This window comes from Marmota marmota, unplaced genomic scaffold, assembly GCF_001458135.2.
Source record: "Marmota marmota marmota unplaced genomic scaffold, marMar, whole genome shotgun sequence".
Classification (NCBI taxonomy): domain Eukaryota; kingdom Metazoa; phylum Chordata; class Mammalia; order Rodentia; family Sciuridae; genus Marmota; species Marmota marmota.
The window spans coordinates 47200704-47228559 of NW_026000037.1; the positions used below are offsets into that span (position 1 = coordinate 47200704).

The following is a 27856-nucleotide window of genomic DNA, read 5'->3' on the forward strand; positions in this document are numbered from 1 at the left end:
CTCACCTGTATGCATTGTGAACTATCTGTTGGTGCAGCGACTTGTGGTAGTGTTGGGGTATTTTTGCTGATGATGTCATTGGTGGTACAATTTTTCCAAGCCGTCAATTGGCTTGGATGTGATCTTCCCTCCCTTCTGGCTTGTCATGGTCGTTCCAGCTAAAATTTGGGGGCCAACAGAGGTGAGGCAAAGAACCTCGCCCCCCCCCCCACTGGTACAAAGACCTATCTACAGGTGTGGCTGTATACTGGACCGGTAGTCAGTGACGGGTAAGATCCAATTGCAATGGTACCAACCTAAGACAGGAGGCTGATGCCTTGAGGTCAGCTCATCCAATAACGGGTAAGGACCATATGTACTACTGGACAACCTAAGGCAGGCACGGTCCCTAAGCCACATGTTTGTTGTTTAAACAGAGAGGGGGAGATGTTGAGAGCCACAGCCAAAGGGGCCCCAGCAAACTTTCAGACTGCCAGCTGATGACTGGCTCACAGCGGCCCCAGCAAATTCTAGCTGATTGGCTCCTCTGCGGTGATGCTCATTGGGCTGTTTCCCCGCCCTTTCAGAATGCCAGCTGATGATTGCCTCACAGCGGCCCCATCAACTTCTAGCTGATTGGCTCCTCTGCGGTGATGCTCATTGGGCTGTTTCCCTGCCCTTTCAGACCACGGAGCTGCTCATTGGGGGACTTTTTTGGCTCCGCCCACGCGACCCAGCCAATCGGCCTCAAGAGCAGGAGGATTGTGGGAGGTACAGAGGCTGGTGGTTGTGAGAGAGGCTTGTGGGAAGCCAGTGGTGGCAGTTGGGCTCTGAGGGTTTTTCCTGAGGAGCTGTTTTGTTTGGCATGTATGGTTCTAAAAATAAAGTTCATTTCTTTTGACAAGTGGCTCCTGAATTGTGCCCAGCCAGACTGCGGCAGGGAATTATTTCAAGATATTGGCACAGACAATAATTGTCTGAATAGAACTCCAATACCTCCAAAACAAAACCAAGAATTGACAATTGTATTACATCAAATTTAAAAGCTTCTGTACAGCTGGGTATGGTAGCACATGCCTGTAATCACAGCAACTCAGGAGGCTGAGGCAAGAGGATCACAAGTTTGAGGTCAGCCTCAGCAACTTAGCAAGGCCTTAAGCAACTTTAGTGAGATCCTGCCTCAAAACAAAAAAAAAGAAGAGCTGGAGATGTGGTTCAGTGGTTATGCACCCTTGGGTTCAGTCCCCAGTACCTTCCCACCCACAAATGTTCTGTGCAACAAATGAAACAACAGATTAAAGAGTAAATCTATAAAATGAGAATCTGCCAGCTAGGATCTAACAGAATAATAATAACCAGAATATATAAAGAACTCAAGAAAGTTAACAATATAAGAAAAAGTAATCCATTCAAAAAACAGGTCAAATTGTCTGTTTTAGCAAGCTTTTGCATCATTGTGACCAAAATATCTGACAAGAACAACTTAAAGGAGGAAAAGTTTGAGGCTCGGAGTTTCAGTGATTTCAATTCATAGAGGGTTGACTCCATTGCTCTACGCCCAGATGAAGCAACACATCATGGGGAACAGGTCCAGTAGAGGAAAACTGCTTAGTTCATGGAAGGGTCAGGAAGCAGAGAGTAGGACAGAGGGGTGTACCCTTCCAGGTATGGCCCCAGTGACCCATCTCCTCAAACCACACCCCACCTGCCTACAGTTACCACCAGATTAGCACATTCAAACTAGGATGGACTGATTAGGTTACAACTTTCATAATCCAGTCATTGTACTTCTGAATATTTCTGTATTAACACAGAAGTTTCGGGCGGGGGTGGGGGGACCTTACATCCAAATCAATATGATCTGAATAGGCACTTATCAAAAGAAGAAGTACAAATAACAAATAAAACAGTGATCAATATATTTAGTCATAAGGGACATACAAATCAAAACTACAACAAGATTACATCTCACCCTGGTCTGAATGATTATTGTCTTTTTAAAAAATACAAAAATAACATGCTGGCAAAGATGTGAAGGAAAAGAAACACTTATACACTATCACTAGGAATGTAAATTAGCACAACAACTATAGAAAACAGTATGAAAGTTCCTTAAAAACTAAAAATAGAATTATCATAATTATCATAATTCTATTCTCAGGAGAGAATACTACCAGGGAATATATCCAAAGAAGATGAAGTCAGTATACAAAAGTGATATCTCCTATTCATATTTAGTACAACACTATCCACATTAGCTAAGGTTCGGAATCAGCCTAGGTTCCTATAAACAGATGAATGAATAAAGTATGGTATATAGCTGGACATGGTGGTACATATCTGTAATTCCCAGCAACTTGGAAGGCTGAGGCAAGACCCTTAGCAACTTAGGGAGAACCTAACTCAAAATTTAAAAAAAAAAAAAAGGACTGAGGATGTAGATCAATGGTAAAGCACCCTTGGGTTTAATCTGCAGTACCCACTCCTGTAGGGGGCGGGGAATAAAAAGAAAATATGGTATACACAATGGAGTATTATTCAGCCATAAAGAAATAAAAATATGTCATTTACAGAAAAATGGATGGAATTGCAGTACATCATGTTAGACAAAACAAGCCAGACACAGAAAGACAAGAATTGCCATTTCTCTCATTTTTGGAAACTAAAAAAACAAAACACAATAAACAAAAAATACCCTGAAAGTGGAAGAGGGACTATTAGGGAAAGGAATAGGAGGGAGAGGGAGAAACAAGAGAGGGCAGAAAGAAGGGTAGACATGATCAAGGCACAACATATGCATTTATAGAAATGATACAGTGAAACCCAATAACTTGTACAATTAATATGTTATACAAAGTACATGTATGAAGACTTGAACTGGATGTCAACATACCTTATATATAAACAGAAATACAAAAAGCATGGTATTTATGTGTATTAAGACTTGTAATGCAAAAAATAATAATAACAACATTACCTTAGATTAGGTAGAGGGAAGTGAAAGGAGAAAAAGGCAGGGGATGTGGAGATAAGAAAAACAGTAGAACGAAACAGACATTATTACTGTATGTATGTATGTGACTGTATGAGCAATGTGATTCTACAATATATATACTCAGAAAAATGAGAAATTATATCCCATCTATGCATGATACACCAAAATATATAAGTGCACTTTGTCGTGCATAATTTAAAAAAATTAAAAAATTAAACATCTAAAAAAAGTATTAATAATAAAAATAAAATAAAAAATAAAGGCAGTACATGAAAGATTAAGAAGACGTATTATAGGAAGTAAGAAAAAAAGAGACTGCCTTTTATTCCCAGAAAAAGCAAGGACAAATTTTTATCTCTATCAAGAATACACAGTACATTTGAAGGCCATAAGTGCCACAGGAAAAATAAAGCAGTAAAGAATACATTTGAGCAATGGTTTGAATGAAGCAAAAAATGAGTCATAAGGTTATTTAAAGGAATAGCAAATGCAAATGCCTGAGGGCAAGAATGTGTCTGAAGTGTGTACCAGAAACAGCAAGGAGACTTGTGTAGCTGGCTCAGAGTGAATTAGAGGAGGTATACTAATAAATTATGTGAGGGATAAGGATCTATGAAGAAGATCATGAAGGGCGTTGTAGGTTAATGAAAGGACTCTAAATCTTATGGGAGGATTGAGCAAAGAGGGGATGTGATCTGATTTTGGTTTTAAAAGGATCACTTTGGAAGCCATGTTGAAATAGATTTTTGGGAATAAGAGCAAGAAACCATTTAGAAGGTTACTACAAATAATCTAAGTGGGGCTGGGGATGTGGCTCAAGCGGTAGCGCGCTCGCCTGGCATGCGTGCGGCCCGGGTTCAATCCTCAGCATCACATACCAACAAAGATGTTGTGTCTGCCGAGAACTGAAAAATAAATATTAAAAAAATTTTCTCTCTCTCTCTTTAAAAAAAATAATAATAATCTAAGTGATGATAGTAACCTGTGTTTGGGAATAGGGTGATAAAAAGGGAAGAAAATTTGAATATATTTTGGAAGAAGTGTCAATACAATTACCTGATAGATTGCAAGTGCAATATGAGAGAAGTCAAGATAAGGAAAAGAAGAGTCAATGTGGGAAAGAGAATCTTCTTGATGAGTAAAAGGAATGAGTTGCTATTAGCCAAGATGGGAAAGCCTGTGGAAGGAATAGATCAAGGAGAGTAAAATCAAAAGTCTGACATTGATTATGCTAAATTTGAGATGCTAGTAGATAGATAGTTAGAGAGGTACGGAGTCTAAACTGAAGAAAAAAAATATGAGTTTACAAAAAAAAAATTAAGCAGCCACGTGTGATGGCGTGCCCTTGCAATCCCAATATCTTGGGAGGCTGAGACAGAAGGATTGTGAGTTCAAAGCCAGCCTCAGCATCAGCAAGGTGCTAAGCAACTCAGTGAGACCCTGTCTCTAAATAAAATACAAAATAGGGCTGGGGATGTGGCTCAGTAGCCCAGTGCCCCTGAGTTCAATCCACGGTACATAAACACACACACACACACACACACAAAGTAAATTTGGCAGTATGTAGATATTATCTAAAACTGGCAGATTGATTGCTGAGAGAAGGAAGGAGGAAGGAGGAAGGAAGGGAGGAAAGGAGAGGAACAATAATAACAAGAAAATTAACCAGAAAACTAAAGGAAAAACAACAAAGAAATTCTGAAAATAAAAAAAATATATAGAATACTTCAAAGGTGGACAGAGTGATAAACTGTGTCAAACACTGCTAATTTTGTCAAGAAAAACAAGAATGAGAACTAATCATGAGATTAAGTTTACTGATATAAACCAGAGACAATGAGAACACTTTCAGTAGAGCTAATATGAAGCAGAAGCATGAAAGAAGCAGAGTCAAGAATGGAAAGAATGGAATTAGAAGAAGCAAATACAATTCTATTGAATGAAAAGCAGAGAACTGGTGTAGTAGTGAGGAGAACAAACGTCCAAGAGAGAATTTGGTTTTTTTATTCCTAGCGTGTAGATGGTTAAAATCTAAGAAATGTAAAAATAATGATGCAGGAAGAAGAAATTTTAGTAATGTAAAGGGATTAGATAAAAACAAAAGGGATTATATTCATCCAATAAGACCCTCGACTGGAATATGGGAAGGTGAGTGTGTCAGAGAAGACCTCCCAGAATGACTTCAGGGCAAACAGAACTCTTTGAGATACCTCTCAAAGATGATCTGGTTAAATAATGTGTGTGGCATTTTTTAGGTACATATGACAAAAAAGTGCAAAGGCAAAAATTTTAACAGCACTTACATATTTCTCTCCCTTTCCAATAGGCCTTTATTTTTTAATTTCACTGATTTACCTGCCTAAAAGGTCATGTTCTTTTTCTCGAATCTAGTAGAACTAGTAGTATTTTATATTGTAATTATATAATTGAATTATTACATACACCAATGAAGTGAGTACAAAAAAAGAACTATTTTCCCTTAAAATTAAATACTTCTTAAAATCTTTGTAATAGCAGTTCTGTTTAAAATTAAAAATTAGTGCATCAAATTATACTTTATTGGCCAGGTGCCAGCTTGGAAGGCTGAGGCAGGAGGATCTCCAGTTCAAAGGTAGCCCTCAGCAAAAGCAAGGGTGCTAAGCAACTCAGTGAGACCCTGTCTCTAAATAAAACACAAAATAGGGCTGGGGATGTGGCTCAGTGGTTCAGTGCCACTGAGTTCAATCCCAGTACCAAAAAAAAAAAAATTATGTATAATTTTTTTATGTATAAAAAAACTAATAAAAATAAAATTAAAATTACTGTTAAATTAGATGTAAGACAACTAACTATATGAACAATCAGCAGAAAATATCATAAAAATGCACAAAGACTCTGCACCCAGAAAGTTTTATAAATAACTAAGTTCTTGTTTCACTCTAAAGAATCTGATATAAAATTTTTATTTTGGAGGTAGGTATGCAAGAAAGATAATGATTTCCAATTAGAGAACGTATCCTCAAAGATTTTTATGTGTTTGTGTTTGTTATTTGGTGGGGGCTTTAGTGGGGGTGATGTTAAGCTACACATACAAATCTGTCTGTGTTTGTGCCCGAAACACAAACACATAAAAAATAAATGGCAAATGAATGTGAAAGTTTTATTAAATGTTTATATTTCTTCTATCTATATGTATCTTTTTTATTATTTCTCATTTGACATTTTTGATTAAATGATTAGCTATTATCTCCAATTGCATTGGATAAGAAGTTCTTTGCTGTACATTTTACAGAAAATGCCTGGAAGCATTTTTTAAAATNACTGCTTTCCAGAGTGGTTGTACTAGTCTGAAGTCCCACCAACAATGTACAAGTATACTTTTCCCCAACAACCTCAGCAACATTCATTATTGTTTGTATGTGGTGCTGAGGATCGAACCGGGCCACACGCATGCCAGGCGAGCGTGTCTTACAGCTTGAGCCACATCCCCAGCCCCTAAATGGTCACTTTGAACATTAAAAACTTAATCAGATATCAATAAAGAACTATGAAAAATGTATTATTCAGTATATATGAGAAAATTTAATTATTCAATATAGAATATGCTTAGGCTTGCATAATATAAACTCTAAAACTAAAATAATATGATTTAATGTATAGAAGCATGTTAGATTTTCCATCGCCATTTTAATTCTACAAGGTCCTACACATCTGAAGTTCTCTACTAAGAAATGATAATCTCTGTCTCCTCCCTCAAGTATATTTTCCATAATGCTAACAGATACCTTTCTAAAATCAGAATCTCACTAAATTTATTCATGTCCCTCCTCCATTCAAATAACTTAATAACAGAAAACTTCAATGATATCCCATCACCTGGAAGTTTCTTCTTCATCTGTCTAAGCTTCATATTCCAAAATAATTTGCTAAAATTCCTCCAATATGTGAAATTTAAAGCCTTTCCTGCTTTGCCAATCTGGGCATACTTCTATTCACTCTTCAAAATTTTCTAAAATAACAACTATTGAATCAACAAACATATATATTAATTACATATAAATGGTAAATTTAATATCTAGTACTGTTGTAACTCTAAAGATAAAAAGATGCATTCTCTACTCTGAAAGAGTTTAAAAATCTTTATAACTTTCTTATTTTTTAATTAGAGCTTTATAGTTATATGTAGTAGTTGAATTCATCTTGGCAAACTCATATATGCATGAAATTCAATTTCAGTTCATGATCCTCCTATTCCCCCCACCATTCTTCCTCTCCTTCTCTGTTCTTCCTTATGCTACTAGACTTCCTTTCACTTTCACTAGTCTACTTTTATTTGATTAGTTCTTTTTACTTATGCATAAAAGTGAAATTTTCTGTGGTATATTTATACATGTATATAACATCACATTTTAAGAATTCATTCTGGGCCTGGGATTATGGCTCAGTGGTAGAGTGCTTGCCTCGCGCATGTGAGGTACTGGGTTGGATCCTCAGCACCACATAAAAATAAACAAACAACAAAATAAAGATATTAAAATATATATATATATTTTTTTAAAAAAAAATAATCATTCTGCATTGCCTCCCCTTACCCATCTCTCCACTCTCTGCCTCTCGATTTCCTCCTTTTCCATTATTGATCTTCCCTTTATCTTTTTTCTGGTGTCCTATCCTTCCATCCCCCTTTCCTTTATTTTACTCTAGTTTCCACACGAGAGAAAACATTCAACCTTTGAGTTTCTCAGTTTTGCTTTTTTCACTTAGCATAATTCTCCATTTCCATCCATTTTCCAGAAAATGCCATAATTTCATCCTTTATTATGGCTAAGTAGAATTCCACTGCATATATATATCACAATTTCTTAATGCATTCATCTGGCACCTGGGTTGATTCCATAATTTATTGTGAACTGTGTTGCTATAACACTGAGGTGACTGTATTGCTATAATATGTAAATTTCAGATTTCTGTAGAAAATACCAAGGAGTGGGATATCTGGGTCATATGGTGGTTTCATATCTAGTTTTTTTTTAAAATATGTTTTAGTGGGGGATGGACACAATACCTTTATTTATTTATCTTTATGTGGTGCTGAGGATCAAACCCAGTGCCTCATCCATGCTAGGTGAGTGCTCTACCACTAAGCCACAAACCCAGCCCTCATCCATAGTTTTTTGAGGAATCTCCACACTGCTTTCCAGAGTGGTTGTACTAGTCTGAAGTCCCACCAACAATGTACAAGTATACTTTTCCCCAACAACCTCAGCAACATTCATTATTGTTTGTATTCCTGATAATTGCCATTCTGACTGGAGTAAGATAAAATCTTAGCATAGTTTTGATTTACAGTTCCCTGACTGCTAAACATATTGAGGCTCTATATATATATATATGAGAGAGAGAGAGAGAATTTGTTGCCCATTTGTGTTTCACTTTTTCTTTTTTTTTTTTTTTGTACTGGGGACTGAACCCAGGGGCATTTAACCTCTGAGCCACATCCCCAGCCCTTTTTATTTTTTGAGACAGGGTCTTGCTAAGTTGCTGAGGCTGGCTTTGAATTTAAAATCCTCCTGCCTTAGTCCCAAGTCCATAGGATTTTCTCTTTTGAGAAGTTTCTGTTTGGTTCTTTTGCCCATTTACTGATTGGGTTTTTTTTTTTTTTTTTTTTTTTGGTGTTAAGTTTTTTTACTTTTTTATATATTCTAGATATTAATTCCTTATTGGAGGAATAGCTGGCCAAGATTTTCTCCCACTCTGTAAGCTTTCCATGCTCTTAATGGTTTCCTTTGCTTTGCAGAAGCATCTCATTTACTGATTCTTGGTTTTATTTCTTGGGCTTTGGAGGTCTTGTTAAGCAAGTTCGTGCCAGCGCCTATATGACAGAATGTTGACCCTATGTTTTCTTCTGGCAATTGCAACGTTTCTGGCCTAATTCCTAAGTCTTTGATCTATTTCAATTTGAGTTGTATGCAAAATGAGTAATCTTGATGACTTTCTAACACCTTACTCCTCTCTTGCTCATTTATTTAAATGCTAGGAACACATTTAATATAGTTAGCCACTGTAGATCAGGGAGATACACAAAATCAAAAAGAGAATAAAGGTAGGCTGAAGTAGTAGAGCCCAGAAAGGAAATGTTTGTGAGAAACTGAATAAAATAATTTCTTAAAAAGTGGAATGGTCATGGTGCTCTTTTTTAGTGAAAGAAGAAATTATGGAGTCAAATTTTTATTAAGATAAAGAAAAATGTTATTATTAGAATTAATGTGAGGATTCAGACTGCTACCAGCCTTGGGGTTGAATGTTAGGCACTTTATGCATCATATATATATACCCAATCCATCTAGTAGGAAAAGCATGAACTGCATACTGCAGAGAGGTTCAGAGAGGCATCCCTACTCATATAGGCAGCATCTTGCCCCAAAACACCATTTATGGGTCTATCATGATCTGGATTTTTAAGTTATATTAACTATTTTAAACCAACTTTCATAAAAATGAAGGGCTTCCTTCAAAAAAATTCATGGACTAAAAACACTACTAGTTAATAGAATCTTGAGAAACAATATGAAATGTCAAACCTGATGTTTCTGCTTATCAGCCACACTGTGAGGAAAAAATGATGATTTCAGTCAAAAATAATTATGAATGTAAGAAGAAATTATTTTAGTTACAGTATCTATTATTGTTAAACATCACCTTGTGTCCAATATCAATAAGGCCTTCAAAATTGAATATTTTAGGATATGAGATCTTTATCTTATCCTCTTTATGAGAGCTTTATCTTATCCTCTATCTTAATTTAGATTTATTAGTATATTGTATGTCCTACATAAAATATTAGAATATTGTAAACATATAATTCATAAACAAATGTACATATACCAGTGATTCATGCTTTAAAATATTTTTACTGTCAGGAAAGCATAATCAAAATAGTTCAAAGACCATTATTATAGAAGACTTGATTCTAAAAATAACTTCAGTCTGTGGGTGTAGTTCAGCAATAGAATACATGTTTACAACAATTCTGTGAGGTTCTAATCAACTTAGTCAGACCCTATATCAAAATTATAAAAAAGATGGTGGGGGAGGCTGGGGCTGTAGCTCAGTGGCAAAGCATCCCTGGATTCAATTCCTAATAGCAAACAAAAGAAAAGGTTGGTGATGTAATTTACCCAAAACTGATAACAAATTGGCTTGCTCCACTTCTGACAGAAACAAAAATTAAGCCCCCAACTCTATATGACAACTGAAGTAATAAAAGGAAAACAAGTGTCACTTAAGAAAACATAAGGTGTGCTAATATGTACCATCAGAGAACAAAAAGTATTTCCAAAATCTGTATTTCTGTCTCTATCTATCACTACTTTCCACAGTAAACATGTAAACTTTGGTGAAATTTCTACATCTTATGCTTTGCTCACCTGGAATGTACTTCTATTTATTCTATCCATCTAAAATTTTACCCTATACAAGAATGTTATTTTTTGTGAAATCTCATGGGTTCTAGTGATCCTCCTAACTTAGTCTCCTAACTAAGCTAGTAATAGAGGTCAGCAGGAACTATCTTTGAAGGTGATCAAATTTGACTAAGCAGTCATAAATTCTGATTCACTACACAAAACTCATAATCCAAGTATTACAGAGTGCCATTATCCCCCTCTTCCCATCTACATTCTTAGGTGGGCCAGATTCTCCTTTAAGCAGGAAAACTGCTAAAATGAGCCCTCAACCCTCACACACAGGATCATAGAAACTTTCACAGCAAACATCTTAACAGATTCAGAAAAAAAGTTCTAGGGCTGGGGATGTGGCTCAAGCGGTAGCGCGCTCGCCTGGCATGCGTGCGGCCCGGGTTCGATCCTCAGCACCACATACAAACAAAGATGTTGTGTCTGCTGAAAACTGAAAAATAAATATTAAAAAAAAATCTCTCTCTCTCTCTCTCTAAAAAAAAAAAAAGAAATGAAAAGAAAAAAGTTCTAGGAGAAAACATATCCAAGCTATACTTTCTGTAGCCCAATTCACCGTCCCACTTGTTCCAAATGTTTAATTAAAACCATCAACATCTAAACCTCTAGCATAAATCATAAAACAAATAAACAAACAAAAAAGGTTTGGGAATGTAGTATAGTGGTAGACTGTGTGCTTAGCATGCTCAAGGCTCTTAAGTTTAATTCCCATCACCAACAAACAAGCAAACAACAACAACAAAAAAAAACCCACCAAAAGAAAACCCAAAACACTTAAGTGACACTGAAATAAACAAAGAAGGCCATCAAGCACTACCATATTGCCTATGCATTTAATAAAATTTAACTTCCTTTCCTCACTTAAAAAGTCTTAATAAGCTAGAAATAGATTTATACTCATTTAGTAAGACTTTTTAAATATATATAATAAATGTAAAGCTATATCATACATAAGATGAAATATAAGTATCATTTCCAAAGTCAAGAAAAAAGGTAAGGGTTTCTAGTATTAACACTGCTTTCCAGTACTAGCCAACTTAATTTTATACATTACACAGAAGAATAAAGTTATAAATATTGGAAACAAGGCAGCAAAATGATCTTTATCTATATAAGATATGACTAAGTGTTTGAAAAAACCTACAGGATCAACTAAAAAATTATTAGAAAAATAAGAGTTGAGTAATTCAACAAACAGTACAAATTAATAATGTTTCTGGAAAAACTAGTCATTTAGAGGGGGAAAAAAGTTGGGAATTCTAACTTCACTTCTTTTGCTTACACTTAAATTTCATCTATGAGAAAAGTAAAGTAAGACTGCCAGAAGTGGCAGCATACACCTGTAAGTCCCAGCTATTGGGGAGGCTGAGGCAGAAGGTTTACTTAAACCCATAAGTTAGAAACCACCATAGGCAGTACAGTGAGACCTCATCTCAAAATGAAAAGAAAAAAAAAAAAAAAAGATATATCACTGGCCACAGTGGCACACGGCTGTAATCCCCCAGTGGCTTGGGAGGTTGAGACAGGAGGATTGAGAGTTCAAAGCCAGCCTCAGCAATGGTGAGGTGCTAAGCAACTCAGTGAGACCCTGTCTCTAAATAAAATACAAAATAGGGCTGGGGACGTGGCTCAGTGGTCGAGTGTCCCCGAGTTCAATCCCCAATACGCCCCCCCCCCAAAAAAAGAAAAAGTAAAACAAACCTAAAAGCCATAAATGAAAAGAATGACACATTGCTTACCTCCCACCCCCATGCTGGGGACATGATAAAGGGTGTCCTATAGATTAGGCAAGTACTATATCACTGAGCTATATCCCTAGCCCACACATTGGTCTTCCATACTCACATTTCTTCCAATATTCAACAACGTGGGAGTACAAAATTCTACCCTATGCATCAGAAATTGGAAGAAGGAACAGTAATAGAAAAAAGAGAAAACAAAAGTGAAAATAATCTAGCAAGTCTACTGGACCTTATTTATGTAGCTCCTAAGAGTCAGTGGTTGAATTCTCAGGAATTTTGCAACAATCCTTATAAATTAAATTACATAAATTTATAATCCATTAAATTATATTTAAGGGGTCTGGAGATATAGCTCAGTGATAAAACATACATAACATGGGTGAAACCCTTAAGTTCAATTCCTAGTGTCACAAAATAAAATAAGGTAATCAACACTCAAAGCTCATCACTTTGTAATATTTACTACATTTTATTATTATCTATGTTGTGGAGCTTATTTTCATCTATTATATTATAGTGGAAATATTATATAATGGTTGTGCAACTACACTTAACTCTATTCAGTGATATTGTTATAGGACATACAGAAAAGGACAGATACTATAAATCAGGGCTCCATTCAAACACACATATTTTCCAGAATACTACTAGATATATAAAACATACTAATATCCTTTGACATGGCAATTTTACTCTAGGAATAAATGTTAAGGAAATAATTAGAATATGCACAAGGGCTTAGGTACATTCGATGCTATATTAGCCCATTACACAACGATATATGTTTTTTAAAAAGTAACTTAAAAAGCTGGATGCGGTGGCACATGCCTGTAGTTCCAGCTAGTAGTATTCAAGGCGGGAGGATGTTAAATTTGAGGCTAGCCTATGCAACTTAGCAAGGCTCGATCTCAAAAAAAAAAAAAAAGAAAAGTAAGATAAAATTGGGTAGTTGAATATATTATGATATGCTATTTGAAAATATTTAAAGATGTAAAAATGCTTCTGATATAATTCAAATGATTAAAAATATAAAAATGTAAAATGCAAAACTACATAACATTTGTTAAAAAAAAAAAAAACAGAAGAAGAAAGAAAAAAATGTATATTATTTACCCAGAAAAAAACCTGGGAAATAAAACTAGTTTTATTCAAAAAGCAACAAAGAGGGCTGGGGCTGTAGCTCAGTACCAGAGCACTTGCCTAGCATGCATGAGGCACTGGGTTCAATCCTCACCCCCACATAAAAATAAACAAATAAAATAAAGGCCTTCTGTTCATCTACAACTACAAGAAAAATTAAAAAAAAAAAAAGCAACAAAGAGCCATTTCTGGGTGAAGAATTTCTGGTATCTGTTTGAACTCTCTGAAATGTCTTTCCATCAACCCTCCAATTTCACCACTTTATCCATTTTCTCATTCACCCTAATTACATTGAAAGAAACAGCCTTCCTTCTAGTTAATGTCAGTCTAACATGTATTGAAGCCCATTTCTTCACACTTGTCAGACAATCTCTAAATTATATCCTCTGCCCCTGTATCTTCAATTTCTTTTCTTTCTTTTTTGATACCAGAGATTGAATCCAGGGGCACTTAACCACTGAGCTACAGCCCGGTCATTTTTTGTATTTTATTTAGAGACAGGGTCTCACTGAGTTGCTTATCTTGATTTTGCTAAGGCTGGGTTTGAACTGTCAATCCTCCTGCCTCAGCCTCCCGAGCCACTGGGATTACAGGCAAGTGGTGCCCAACTGTATCTTCATTTTCTTTTTTTCTCTCTTTCTTCTGGGAGCTGGGATTAAACCCAAGGCTTTGTGCATGCTAGGCAAGCTTTCTACCACTGAGCTACATCCTCACCCCATTCTCATTTTTAAGATAATCATCCTCAGGTTCACATTGCCTTCCCAGAAACTGCCTGATTTCTTTCCCTTCACCTTACTAAAAAAAAAAAAAAAAACCCTATCTAAATTCCATGTTTCTTGGGGTTTGGCCCAAACTACTCCACTAAAACTATTAGTACCAAGGTCATCAATGTTCTTGTCTCTTAATTAACAGATTATTTATGTTCTTTCTTACCTGATATAATATTTCACTCCATACCCATGTCCCTCATTTTTATATTCTGTAAGGGAAGGATTATGACACTAACTTGCTGTTTCATTCATGTACACTTTCATTTCAATAAATATGCTTCAACATAAAAAAATACTAGTAACATATATCAAGACTATAAAAATGGAACTTCAGACATTTGAAATTTTAATGATTTCTGTATTTAAACAAAATTTATAAGTCTTTACAGTGAAAAATACTATTGATTTTTTTTAAAAAGTCAAAGGACAAGGAATATGATTAACTGTAAGAAGGAATAACTAAATGGAAAGGTGTAGAGTTATATATACACTTGTAAATAAGCCAATGACACAAATATAAGTTAATATGACAATTTATATTTTTAAAGTGTCAAGTTATATTCTCAAATAGTCTTAATTCAGATATCTAAAAGGTAACAGAATTACTAAGATGATAACCCTACCTTATCAAGGAAGATTATTTTTAGAATGCTCAGTAAATTTAATAAAACTATAATTTTTAAGAAAGATTACTATCACAAGAGACTGAAACAAAACTATCAAAAAAATGCTTTAAAACACTGACCTTGGGGCTGAAGTTGGAACTCAGTGGTAAAGAGCTTGCCTCATATGTGTGAGACACTGGGTTCGATCCTCAGCACCACATAAAAATAAATAAAGATATTGTGTGTCCATCTACAATTAAAAAAAATTTAGGGCTGGGGTTGTAGCTTAGTGGTAGAGCACTTGCCTAAAATGTGTGAGGCACTGGGTTCCAATCTCAGCACCACATATAAATAAATAAATAAATAAATAAATAAGTGAGTGAATAAATGAATAAATTTCCATTGACAACTAAAAAAAAATTAAAAAAAAAAATTTAAAAGTTAACTTTTAGTTATCTAGCTCAGCATTCTTAAAATAGGAAGATTGTATATCTTACTGTACAATACAACATAAAACATGAAAATATGGTTCAGATAATAAGTCTTGATGGGAAGCTAGGCCTATTAACATGGGCAGAAAAGGACATATTTACTAGCAGAAAGGAATGCAGAATTAAATGCCATACAATAAAATAAAAACATGATAAATAACTATAAAAACTTTGGTAAAGAAGGCATTTTAAGCCTAAAAATATAAGAAATTATTTTTAAGAACAGAATTAGCAAGCTAACATATCACATTTCTGTACACAAAATATTAAAAAGCAAAATAACTGATTAAATAATAAAAATAGCAAGTACCATTAATACTTAAATAATTTAGTAGTATAATAAGTAGCTTATTATAAATACACTAAGATCCAGTGCAAAACAGGCAAATATTAAAGATAAATCACAAAAAAGAAATATAATATGTAGTACACTAGACAGTGCTCACCCCATAGAATGCGAATTAAGATAATTTTTTGGAATTAGAATGGGCTATAAAAGATTAAAATACCCACCCAATCCAATTACATGGTAAAATGGTGAAATTACTATATATTATTTATGAAATGTAAATTCATACAATCCTCTCAAAACCTGATATATATTTATTTATATATATATATGTATATATATATATGTATATATGTATATATACATATGTGTGTGTGTGTATATATATTACATACATACACATATGAGAGAGAGAAGGAGACTGCCATATATATGGAAGAGTCTTTATATATTCCTAGCCCCTGACCCATTAAATGTACTTCTGGGAATTAATCCTATTTAAATAACAGAACAACAAATTATAGGAAAAAACAGTTCACTGAAGTAGGGCTGGGGTATAGCTCAGTGAGAGCACATATGCCCTGGGTTTAATTCCTAGCATTTGGCAAAAAAAAAAAATTTCACTGAAGCATAAAGGAAGGAAGAAAGAAATGTAGGAGAGAAAGAATGAAGGTAGGTAAGTATATGTTCTGCCACTAGCCACAGGACTATTGGAGCACAAGGAAGAATTAGATAACCCTATGGGGAAATAGTTGGAAAGATTTTACAAAATCAACTCTTCAGAATGTTGTTGAAAATAAGCAAGAGCTGAGGATGTGGCTGTATTAGAGCACTTGCCTAACATGTGAAAGGCCCTGGGTTTGATCCCAGCAGCACAAAAGAAAAAAGAAAGCAATTTTACCAAGTAAAAGGAAAGAAACACTGGGCATAGAAGCACATGCCTGTTATTCCAGCTATTCCAGAGACTAAGGCAAGCAAATTGCAAGTTCCACGCCCGCCTGCCATGGCAACTCAGCAAGACTACATCTTTAAAATAAAAAGGGCTGGGGACTAGTATGTATAATTATAATGCACCAATAAGAAAAAAAAAATCTCTTCCAATCTTAAAAAAAAGGGGGGCGGGGGGGTAATGTTGGGGATGTAGCTCAGTGGTACAACACTTGCCTAGCTTCCTCCAGGGCATGTGTCAAGCCTTGGGTTCCATCCTCATTATTCAGTCCCACCACCCCCAAAAGGAAAGAAGTAAGAATTGCTGACAAGGAACATCACATGCAAAATCACTGAGCTTAGCAAGACCAACACCTATAATCCCAGAGGCTGGGATCATAGCTGAGTAAGGCAGGAGGACTGCAAGTTCTAGGCCAGCCTAGGCAACTTAGCAAGATTGTGTCTCAAAATAAAAAAGTTTAAAAGGACTGGGGGTGTATCTCATTGGTAGAGCACCCCGGGTTCAGCCCTTAATCTCTGTCTCACTCATACACAATCATGGAGTCATGAAACTTTACACTCAGTGGTCCATAACAAGTACAGATTCATAACAAGTATTATATGTTGTAATATATTTAGAACATACTATCTTCTATCTCCCACTGATTTTCAGAAACCAGTGTTTGGCATTGGTATATATACAAAACATAATTAAAGCAATTTTACAAACAATGGAAATGCAAAGTATTATACTAGCTGGTGTACTTATTCATCAATGTGTAATGTGATTTAACAAGAAAGAATTACAAGGGTTTACAAAACACAAGAGGAATTGGGAGTGTAGCTCAGTAGAGCCAGTGCTTTTAGCATACGCAAGGCCCTGGGTTCAGTCTTCCCTCACACACACAGATAAGAATTTGCCTTAAACCTACCCATCATAAGACCATATGATGATAGGGGTTGGAGTTGTGGCTCAGCAGTAGAGCGCTCGCCTAATGCATGTGAGGCCCTGGGCTGGATCCTCAGCATCACGTAAAAATAAACAAATACAACAAAGGTATATGTCCAACTACAACTAAAAAAAATAAATATATTTTTAAGAAGACCCATATGATGTATTAGAAAGAAAACCTAACCAATGGTAAGCAGAAAACTATAACCAATCATTGAAGTTCTCACTTTCATCATCTGAAAAGAAGGCATAAATGTTCAATTACATCAAATTATTATTACAATCATATGAAATCGATATGAATGTAAGGTAATACAATTTCCTAAATTAGCCCAACCCCATTCTCTGAATTATTACATTCATCATATTTATCCTTCTAAACATTCATGCTATTAGCCTGATCATTACCACTTTATATTAAAATTTCTTCAATAAATCACTGGTCTATTTTAATAACCTTTTTATACATTCAACAGATTTCTTCCAAACCTTTTTAAAACAACTTTTTAATCACATTGTCCTTATACTTAAAAATGTATTCGTTAATCCAAATTCCCCTTTCTAACTAACTCTATCTCCCACTATTTAGGCACATTTTAGGTAGGTAGATGTTATGATTTGGATGTGACGTGTCCACCAAAAGCTCATTTATGAGACAATTCAAGAAGTATAGCAGATTGGGTTATAAGAGCGTTAATCCAAACAGTGAAGACATTGAATTAATCCCCCTGGAGTGGTGATTGAAAGCAGGTAGGGTATGGCTGAGGAGGTGGGTCATTGGGGGTGTGCCTTTGTGGGATATATTTGGTGATCTGAGCTTAGTCTCTGTTTTCTAACCATCATGTGAATCACTTCCATCTGCCATCCTCTTCTGCCATGATGTTCAGCCTCACCTCAAGCCCCCAAAAATGGAGTTGGCTGTCTACAGACAGAGATCTGTGAAACTATAAGCTTTTCTACAATTAGTCACAGAAGTTAAAAAGCTGGCTAAAACAGTAAGTATCCCTATTTCTTCTTATTCATTCAGCTAGTCTAAGCTAAAATACCTATTTCCTCCAAGATCCAAGTCAAGTTCTACCATCTTCTTGCACCCTTTTAATTGCAAATTAATTTTTAAAAAATATTTGAGTAACATCAAGAGTAATACTTGAGCACAGAAACTATCTCTAACCAGGCTACCTTCACATAACAGTAGAGACTCTTAAAGTAAGAGTGGGTTCTAGTCAATGATAGTGTTAAAATATGATAAACATTGCATTTGTATCACAGTGCACACCAAAATACTGTCCTTCATATGTCTGACATACAGTTTCACTACCAGCATTGAAAAATATGATTTATGTAGTTGAGCCCCAAATATCATGGATGGCCTACATTAGGAGCCAAGATATTTACATAAAAAATACATGCCAAAAAATATTATGAGACCTGACTACTACAACTTAGTATAAGATGTTCATGCTGGGAAAGAAACTGGAAGGGAAAAAAAATTTCCCTCTATAAAAATAGAAAAAAAATAAAATACTACAGTCTATGGATGTAGCTCAGTGATAGAGCAATCCTGGGTTCAATGCCTAGTACCAGGGAAGAAGGAAGAGAGAGAAAGAGAAATAATTCTGAGTTTCCCTTGTTCCTACCCTCCCATTTTATACATAATATGAAAATATTTACACATTCTCTAGAACAATTTTCTTCTGTGAGTTTTGGCAAGTACAACTATGAACAGGCTTTCTGGAAGGGGAAGGGTAAAGACAGTTTTCACTTAAAAGTGCAAAGCCTCTTTGCACTGCCCTTCTCTACTAACCCTTCAACTATCTACTTCAAATCCCCAAGGTAAGATTACAGATAAAGAGCGATTTTCAAAACAAGCTGCTGATGATGCAAAGGAATTCAATGTTAAATCATACTTAGAACACTATGGTCAAAAGCTCTGTAGTAACCCCTTTTTTAAAATAAAGAGGATGGATCCATAACCTCTCTTAGTTACTGCAGCTTTGCAGACCCTATTTCATTTAGCATCTTGTATGAACAACCCATAAAAGGGAGAAAAACATCATCCTGTGACTTATAGGCTGCTCCTGACTTTCTCAGATGTTCAAGATGGATTTTGCTGCTTCTCATGTCATCATAATGATTTATGTTAAAAATTACTTTTTTCACAAGGAAGATCAGAAGTATATTTCAATAACCATGTCATCATGGAAACTAGAAAACATAGGAAGTATGGCTATTCTCAAAACTTATCCTTGTGCAAGATAAAAAAAAAGATTGTGTAAAAGATATTTTTTGTTGTTGTTGTTTTTGAAAATAGGGTCTCACTATGTTGCTCAGGCTGGTCCAAAACTCCTGGGTTCAAGAGATCCTCCTGACTCAGCATCCATCGTAGCTGGCAGGTACTGCAACTGTACCCACCTATGTAAAAGTTTTAAAGGTTTTCTTATGACAAGTTTCATAAAAGTTAATGCTTATCACAATATTACAAATAAAGGAAGCAAACTTCATTATTATTGTACAGTATAATAAATTTCATTTTTATGTAATAATAATGAAATTAGGAAAATACTAACCACTGAAATTTATTATTGTTAGCCAAAACATTATATATAAGACTATTTTGTATCTTTTTAAAATTCTTTTAGTTGTAGATGGACACAAGAACTTTATTTTTATTTGTTTATCGTTATGTTGTACTGAGGATCGAACCCAGGGCCTCGCACGTGAAAGGCAAGCCTCTACCACTGAGCTACAACGCACCCATCCCCTTATATCTTTATGTTTGAATTTTTTAAAAAATCTTTCCTTGTTTTCAAACTCTCAAATGATACTTCTAATTTTAGTACAATTCAGTATTGGCATTATTAAAAATAAGGACTACAAGTTCTGTTGCTTTTTGACCCTATGGATGTGCCTATGGTAGTCCAACTAGTCTGCCTAGAAATAATTTTATTTGTGTGTGTGTTTGTGGTACTGGGGATTAAACCCAGGGTCTCAAGCAGTCTAGTCAAGCACTCTACCGCTGAGTTCATCCCCAGCCCTAAAAGAAATAAAAATATTTTGACTCAACACCATCAAATTTCCCTTGGAGGGAAATTTGGAGAATTTCTCCACCAAGTGGAGAAAAGGGTAACAGGGGTGATTATTCACTCTGCTCTATGCTCAATATTATTAGCAGGTATGATCACACAGTAAGTTTCAAGGAAAAAAAATTTCACAAAAGCATAGAAGAAATGAAGAAGAATGGAAAACCTCACATACAACAGAAGATTTGGGATACCTCTGACCAGAAAGGGCAGTTCTGTAGGTTTTAACCTGACCTCCACAAACAAGCCTGTGATTGAAATGAATGATTAGAAACTGATTAACCCACCTTCCTCAGAGAAAGCCAGCAGTCCATTTTGAAAGCAATGGAGAAAGGGAAGGTTTCCCTGACATATTCTCTTCCTTTTAGTGGAAGAGGTCTGGGTTCAGATTATCTCAAAAAGGTTGCAGAACAACAACCCCAGATACCCAAGGGAGTAGTTTAATGTATTTTAGCAATTGGAGGCTCATATTATCCTCCCTTTGTTGGATCCTTTCTTCCTGATCTCTGTATAAAGTACTGGGTATTGAACTTAACCACTGAGTCACATCCCCAGCCCTTTTTTGTATTTTATTTAGATACAGGATCTCACTGAATTGCTTAGGGCCTCACTAAGTTGCTGAGGCTGGCTTTGAACTTGCGATCCTCCTGTCTCAACCATTGGAGCTTCTGGTATAACAGGCATGTGCCACCATACCTGTCCAAAGTTCACTCATTCTTCTTGATCTAGTTCAATGCTCCTAAATCCAATGAGCCTTTGATAATTATTCCTACAACAAGCCATCTCTCTCCTATTCTGAATTTCCACAAACTTCTGTCTATAACTCTCCAAAGGCATGCTTAGAGACAGTATTCTGTATAAACTTGAAAAACAAAGGCAGCTGCCCCCTCTTTTACTTAATATCGATACTAGAACAATAAAAGTGTATTAAACACCTATAATTCTCCTGTGTGGCATTAATCAATTCATTTTACAAACAAAATTTCCTAAGTTTTTTTTGTTTTGCTTAGTTACTTATAAAAAATTCAGCCCATTAATTCATCCTTTCTCTTTTCTAAATAAAATTATTTGTTGTAATTAGAACTAGAAAAGATACTTTCTTTTAGCAAAAAACTAAGAACAATTCTCAATTTGAATGATCAAGAAGTGGGGAAAACTAGACATTTAAATTTTACTTCCTTTTATTTTCTTTGCTTATTCAGTGCTGAGGTGCTAACAAGTAAGGTAATACCTGAAAGGACAGTTGTTAAAGGGAGAGAGAAAAAAAAGTGCAAGGAGTAATTCACAAAATTACCAATGTAACCTCAAATAATGGCAACTTAATTGTATACATAAAATTGTGATCCTATGCAACTCAAAAGTGAAACATACACCTCGTCCTTTAATAACTGTTGAGTTTATTATTTTGAAAAAGTGTACAGGCTACTAACAGCTAGATCAAACTTGGCCATATATTCTGTTATATTACCAACATATCTAGTCAATTGTGAAACTAAGAAAGAGTAAAATACACTCTTAGGACTGGTTCTCAACCTTGAAGTGCTGAGAGATATTTAATCACGCGGCATGGAGACAAACACATGCATGTACATGTGAACCTAACACTATGTTGTGTGAAAAGTTCAATATAAATGCATTATCATAAATCACTCAGGTATCCATTTGTTTTTCACATACACAAATCAAGGCATTGCTCCCTTTGATTCATAAAAGAATATTTGAAATTACAATTGCCATTTTTTTCCTCCCACTCTTATTGAAAACTTGGGATAGAGAGGTTTTCTCCTCTCTCCTTATAATCGCTATTGACAATGTGCAGAAAACTAGTATTGCTGGACTAACTTACACATACCTTGTAAATACTGTAAGAGGCCCCCAAAAGCAAAAGAGACTACTCATTAGATTCCTTCTAAAATTTTTAGAGTAGCTTTAATATAGTAATATCCTAATCAAATTATAAAGTTCTATCAATTTTCCTTTCTATCTTGCTTTACGTTACTCATAAACTAAAAGTACTATCACTTTTCTACTCTTAGGACTAATTACAGCTAATTAATCACAATCTATTGTTAATGCTGTTTCCCAAAACTATATATAACTTGTAAAATATAATCAACAATATTTTCAAGCCAAAAACAATTAAATTTTCTATCTATGGACAAAATCATAAAACATTACTTTCCAAAAATTACAAAAGATTGTATAATATAGGTTTGTATATTTGGTTGGTTTTGACCAAGATTAAATATATGATACATAAGACATGACCTCTTGTTTCCTTCAAAGCTTCTTCATTTTACTGAGAATTTAGTTTCAATTAATATTTTAAATTGAGGTTGTTCTGTGTTGCAAACACAGCTAAAATGAAGAGCTTCTTTAGCAGCAGTGACCAGATTTTAAACGCAGGTAGATCAATAAAAAAGGAAAGAAAAGAAAAATCACCAACAAGCACAAGCTTCATGTGTGAGTGGAACGGTTTATAATAGCTTGCAAATGACTATGTGCTTGCTGTAACCAGCTGTTCTTAAATTATGAATATGCAACCAATTCATGTTAAAGCCAAATCCCAGCACTATTTCTACAGAGAAATCCCAGTAGTTTTGCTTGTTCTACATGTTAGCTCTGTTAAGGATACAAATAGCAGTAAGCTTCCGAACAAATAGGACCAAACTATTGGCATTTCATGCACTAGGTCCATTATCACAGCAGGGAATGTCAATCACTGGTACATTCCTATAACAGCTCAAGCAATATGACAATGATCTTGTAGGAAAAAAAAAAATCAAAATCTCTGCAGCATACTCAAAGTCTTTCTGACAACCTAAGGCTTTCTTACTACAGCCAATCAGATTGTCAGACCTGATCTATTAGAAGACTTGCACTAAGCTTCAAACATTTAAAAACATCAATCATAAAAACAAAGACAGGATGCTGAATTATGCAGTATTAACCTCCAGGGTTTGCATACAAAGACCATAGATTTATTTATGTCCCAGCGAGTTAAGAGCTTCAGTACACCATTCTTTACACCAAACTGACTGCCAATTTGATGAACCTCTCTGCCCTCAGCAGGAGTGCAGCATCTTTGATTAATGAGTGCATGTTTGTGGAAAAAGTGTTAAGAGGAGAAAATAGAAAAAAACACAATTATGTCTATATATATATATATATATATATATGAAGAACCAACGCAACAATCATGTTCAAACGAAATGCTCTTTTTTCTTATGCACACATGTACACAAAGTAAAGATTTTTACCTACAAATTACTTTCGTTATTGTCTCCAATATTAAATAATATATATATAACTAAAAGGCATTCAAAAGCCAAATTAATGCCAAATTTTATAAATTATAAAAAAATATTTTTAAAGCATTAATTTTATTTTTAAAAACAAATCAAAACTACACAATATAACAATTTATATATGTGGGATAAAAGCTTGTTTTTAACCTCATTTTTATAAAGCCTATTAATTTGAGAAAGCTGATGTTTAACTTACAAATATCTGGACTTTTAAAATATTTTACATCTCAAATTCTATTATAACTTGCCACAAATCAAGTAGCACTCAGAAGAGATTGGAAAATCATATAAATGCATTTAATTTTCCTGCTTTCAGTAGATATTACCAATAGTTTATAACTCCATATTTGTTGTAAATGAATTAAATATATTTATTACCCACAATTTCAAAGTTAATATGGTAACAGAAAAGCTTACAAAGTTAAATTCTGATACTTCTACTCAGAATTACCTTCCTTTAAGAAACTAAATTCTGAAAACTCCCACTTAAATTGTAGGATGCTTATTGGCGGCTACTATATTATCTCTAAAAATAGACTAAGCATTGAAATTCCTTTGAAAATAGTTTATATTTAATGTGTAACTCAATTTATCATTATTTGGTTTATATGACTATCTGCCTTGATATTAATATGCAACAAATAAATATATTTCTTAAAAACCAAATCACAGTCTAAGGTAACAAAGATTTTCTTTTTAAGGAGTTCTAAAATTACTATACAAAAAGGCTTGAGAAAGCATATTATCCGAATATAAATCTTACTTTTAGTCAAAGTAATATATGACCTACTTAAAAGGAAAGTGTCTCCATAAACATGATTTCAGGAAATAATAATTCTAGAATCAGTCAGGGGTATAAGCATTAAAAGTTTGCTTATATTATACAGGAAAACCTTTTGATAATATTTGCCTCAGCTATATATATATATTTAATAATATTTGCCTCAGAATATATATATATATTCTAACCATAAATTTCACAACTTAAATATTTATTTTTTTAAACAAGCAAATTATTTTAAATGTTATAAATTCTTTGCTTCTTAAAGAATTGTTAAATGCTTAATACATCCAACAGTCTAAAATTTTTAAAAATCAGTAAACACTGGGATAGATCAAGTCTTTTAACATAGTAATAAAACACACTATATCCTTACCATCTTATCAACTTCAAGTTTTTTACATAAATTTTTTAAAAATGTGTTTTGTCAGTTACTATTATTCTTTATTCTTCCTTTTTCCTCTTTCCCATCTTTCCTCCCACTGACCAAACCATGCAAATACTTAGAAATAAGTACAAAATACTTAGGTACCAGTGGGATAGTGACACCATTTTAGTATCACCATTTCAACTATCAATAAAAGTTATTGTAACAAAATAGAATTTTAATTTAAAAGATCACTAAATTACCAGAATAATTTAGATAAGTTTGTAAGAATTTTTAAGTAACATTTTGGCCTCCTTACAAAAGAAAATGAAAAACAAAATAGCTTATTACTCCAATAATTATTTCTCTTCTGATTGTCTCCTACAAAAAGTTTAAAAGAACACTAAACCAAATGAGTCAACCTTTATTAAATAAACAACAATATTTTTAAGATCTTATGATAAAAGATGTTTAATTTATCTAATCGAAAGCCTCTTAAAAACCAAACTAGGTAATCTGATTAATCCCTCAGGAAATCAAATATATTAAAAATCATTAAACCATGATCATAACAATTTCATTTAGGAATCAAAAATCACCCTGTTACTTTGAGTTAAATCACATTCTTTCTCTTGGTAGTTCTAACAAGGACTAGTTCAAAAACTCAAAAACTAGAATTAATATCTTTTTCTTTGAGAAATCTTTAAACCTACTAGTCATCAAGTTCTAACATACGCTTTCACTAATTCAAGGAGGTAAGACAGAAATCCTGAACTTTCATACAACTGTGATATCCTACATTTTGTATAGTAACACAAAAGTAGCAACAAAGACATTAACAATTGCAGTTCAAGCTGGGAGTGACTGTTCTGTTTCAATTCAATGACACCACTAATGGCTTCTTAGCAGCTCCATGAAATCAACCAGCTGTCAAGTTGATGCATCAGAAGGAACAGTTATACACTCCCATAAGAAAAAGCAACACATCAGGATGTTTGGCAAAACATCTGCTCCTTTACACTGCAGTTCTATAATAAACATGCAAACAAAGAAATGGGAGAAAGGGCAACAGAATTAAAATTCCAAGATTTCCTTTATAGTCTTATATGCATTTTAAATGATGGCTTATAAAAAATAAAAACAAATTTCTACAAAGTTGAATACTTTGTTATTCTAATTTTTTGAAAATGCTAAATATAAATAAATGTTCTTTTAGAAAGGCAAAAACTACATAAAATCCTTGCATTTTAAAAATTTAGAGTAAACTATATTCATAAAGTAAAATCAGTATCACAAAACTCAAAAATTAAAACTAATATATATCATTTCCACTTAATATTTAGTAAATAGTCCCAACAGCACTCTAACAAATGCATTTCCAATACTGAACAGTCTAAAAATATTTTATCTTAAGTGTTTGTAAGAGTAAATGTTGTTCTTGTTCATACTAATTTAATCTAAGGCAACAGTTAAGGCTCTATTATTTGGATTTTAAAATATGTACCTACTCTTATTTCTCTTTAAACCCTTATATGAACATAATATTAAGTTCTCATAAATAACATCTTGTTTTCAAATCATACAATCTGATTTTCTAAAAAAAAAAAAAAACTGTCATCAGACTTAAAATAATTTTACATTCAACAACTCATTGCAAATATTTGTAAAATCTCACTTTTTTCTATTTGAAATATACAAGTGTCATAATGCTATCTAAATTATTGATTATGAAACACAGTAACAATAATATGTAGTGTTTACAATAGGTGTGAGACATCCAATGTACTTAACTACCATTTTCTTAAACTGCTTATCCTCTGTTGCTTGCCATTTATAATCTGCCAAATCTTCCAGTCCTTTGTTGCATGTATAATTTAGAACCATCTGTTCTATGTGCTTTTAACTATTTAAACATTTTTCACCTACCTACAATTCACATAAATGGCACACATTCAATTCAGTCAAGCTTTCTCTATATAGCATTTTACATAAAGCAAATTCCTGGATAAATAGCAAATAACAGAAATTGAAAACATACAGAAATTAAACACATACCGTTGACATTGAAAGTTTTTACAATTTAGACAAACATTTTTAACATATTCAGAAATATTTCTAATAGGTTTTTTTAAGTTAATTGTAGCCAATGTTTTTCTCCAACCCAGAAGACAAAGAGAATGCAAATTAAATACAGACAGTTTCATGTCCTTGTTAGAAGAGATGTAAATACGCTGACTGAAAATGACTACAGGAGACAGAATTCCACTTTCCCATTCAATTTACAGTGTCTCTTATTTATACACTAGTCAGTGAGTGTATCATTAAGTTTGATCATGTGACCAGCCCAACTTTCCTGAGGTGAAAAACTATTTTAGACAAGCAAATTAAAACACTAGTTTTTACTGTACATCTTTTCATAATGGCTGACAAAGAGTTCATAGGTAGAGATTATGAATTAAAATCTATTCTGCTTTTTACATACTAAATTTTTGCCAAAGGTTTGAATTAATAATATTTACCAAAATTGAAAAGCATTTAGTATTTTGAGATTTTTGTTAATAGTTGTTTTTCAAAATATTTAAAAAAAACAAAAAGCAGAACACTTAGTTACAAAAGGGGAGCAAGGTAATCTAGTAATATATACATAAATATTAACTAATAAGCTAATTAAAGAAAAATCTATAGGGAGGCAAACAAAAAAGGGAACATGCTGACTATAAATTTGAAAGAACCAGAAGAAACATGTACACAAAAACTAGGTTAATGACAAAGAAAATAAAAGTTTATATCTTTTTTTTTTTTTGCACACAATCTTCCACCTGTTACCAAACAAAATGTGCAGACTTTTGTCAGTTCATTTTGAGAGCAAAACACAAAAATAAGCCACACAACTTATCGTTAAACTGTTAAGTTAAAAGATCCTTTGAAACGGGGAAATTTGAGCAAAAAAAAAAAAAAAAAAAAAAAAAAAAATTT

At 33.9% G+C, this 27856-nt stretch overlaps 1 protein-coding gene across 19 annotated transcripts in view; it reads right to left on the minus strand.

Annotated features, from left to right (window-relative positions):
• Baz2b (bromodomain adjacent to zinc finger domain 2B) overlaps positions 1-27856 on the minus strand; it is a 362220-nt gene that overhangs the window by 255006 nt on the left and 79358 nt on the right. The gene's annotated exons all lie outside the window — the stretch shown is intronic.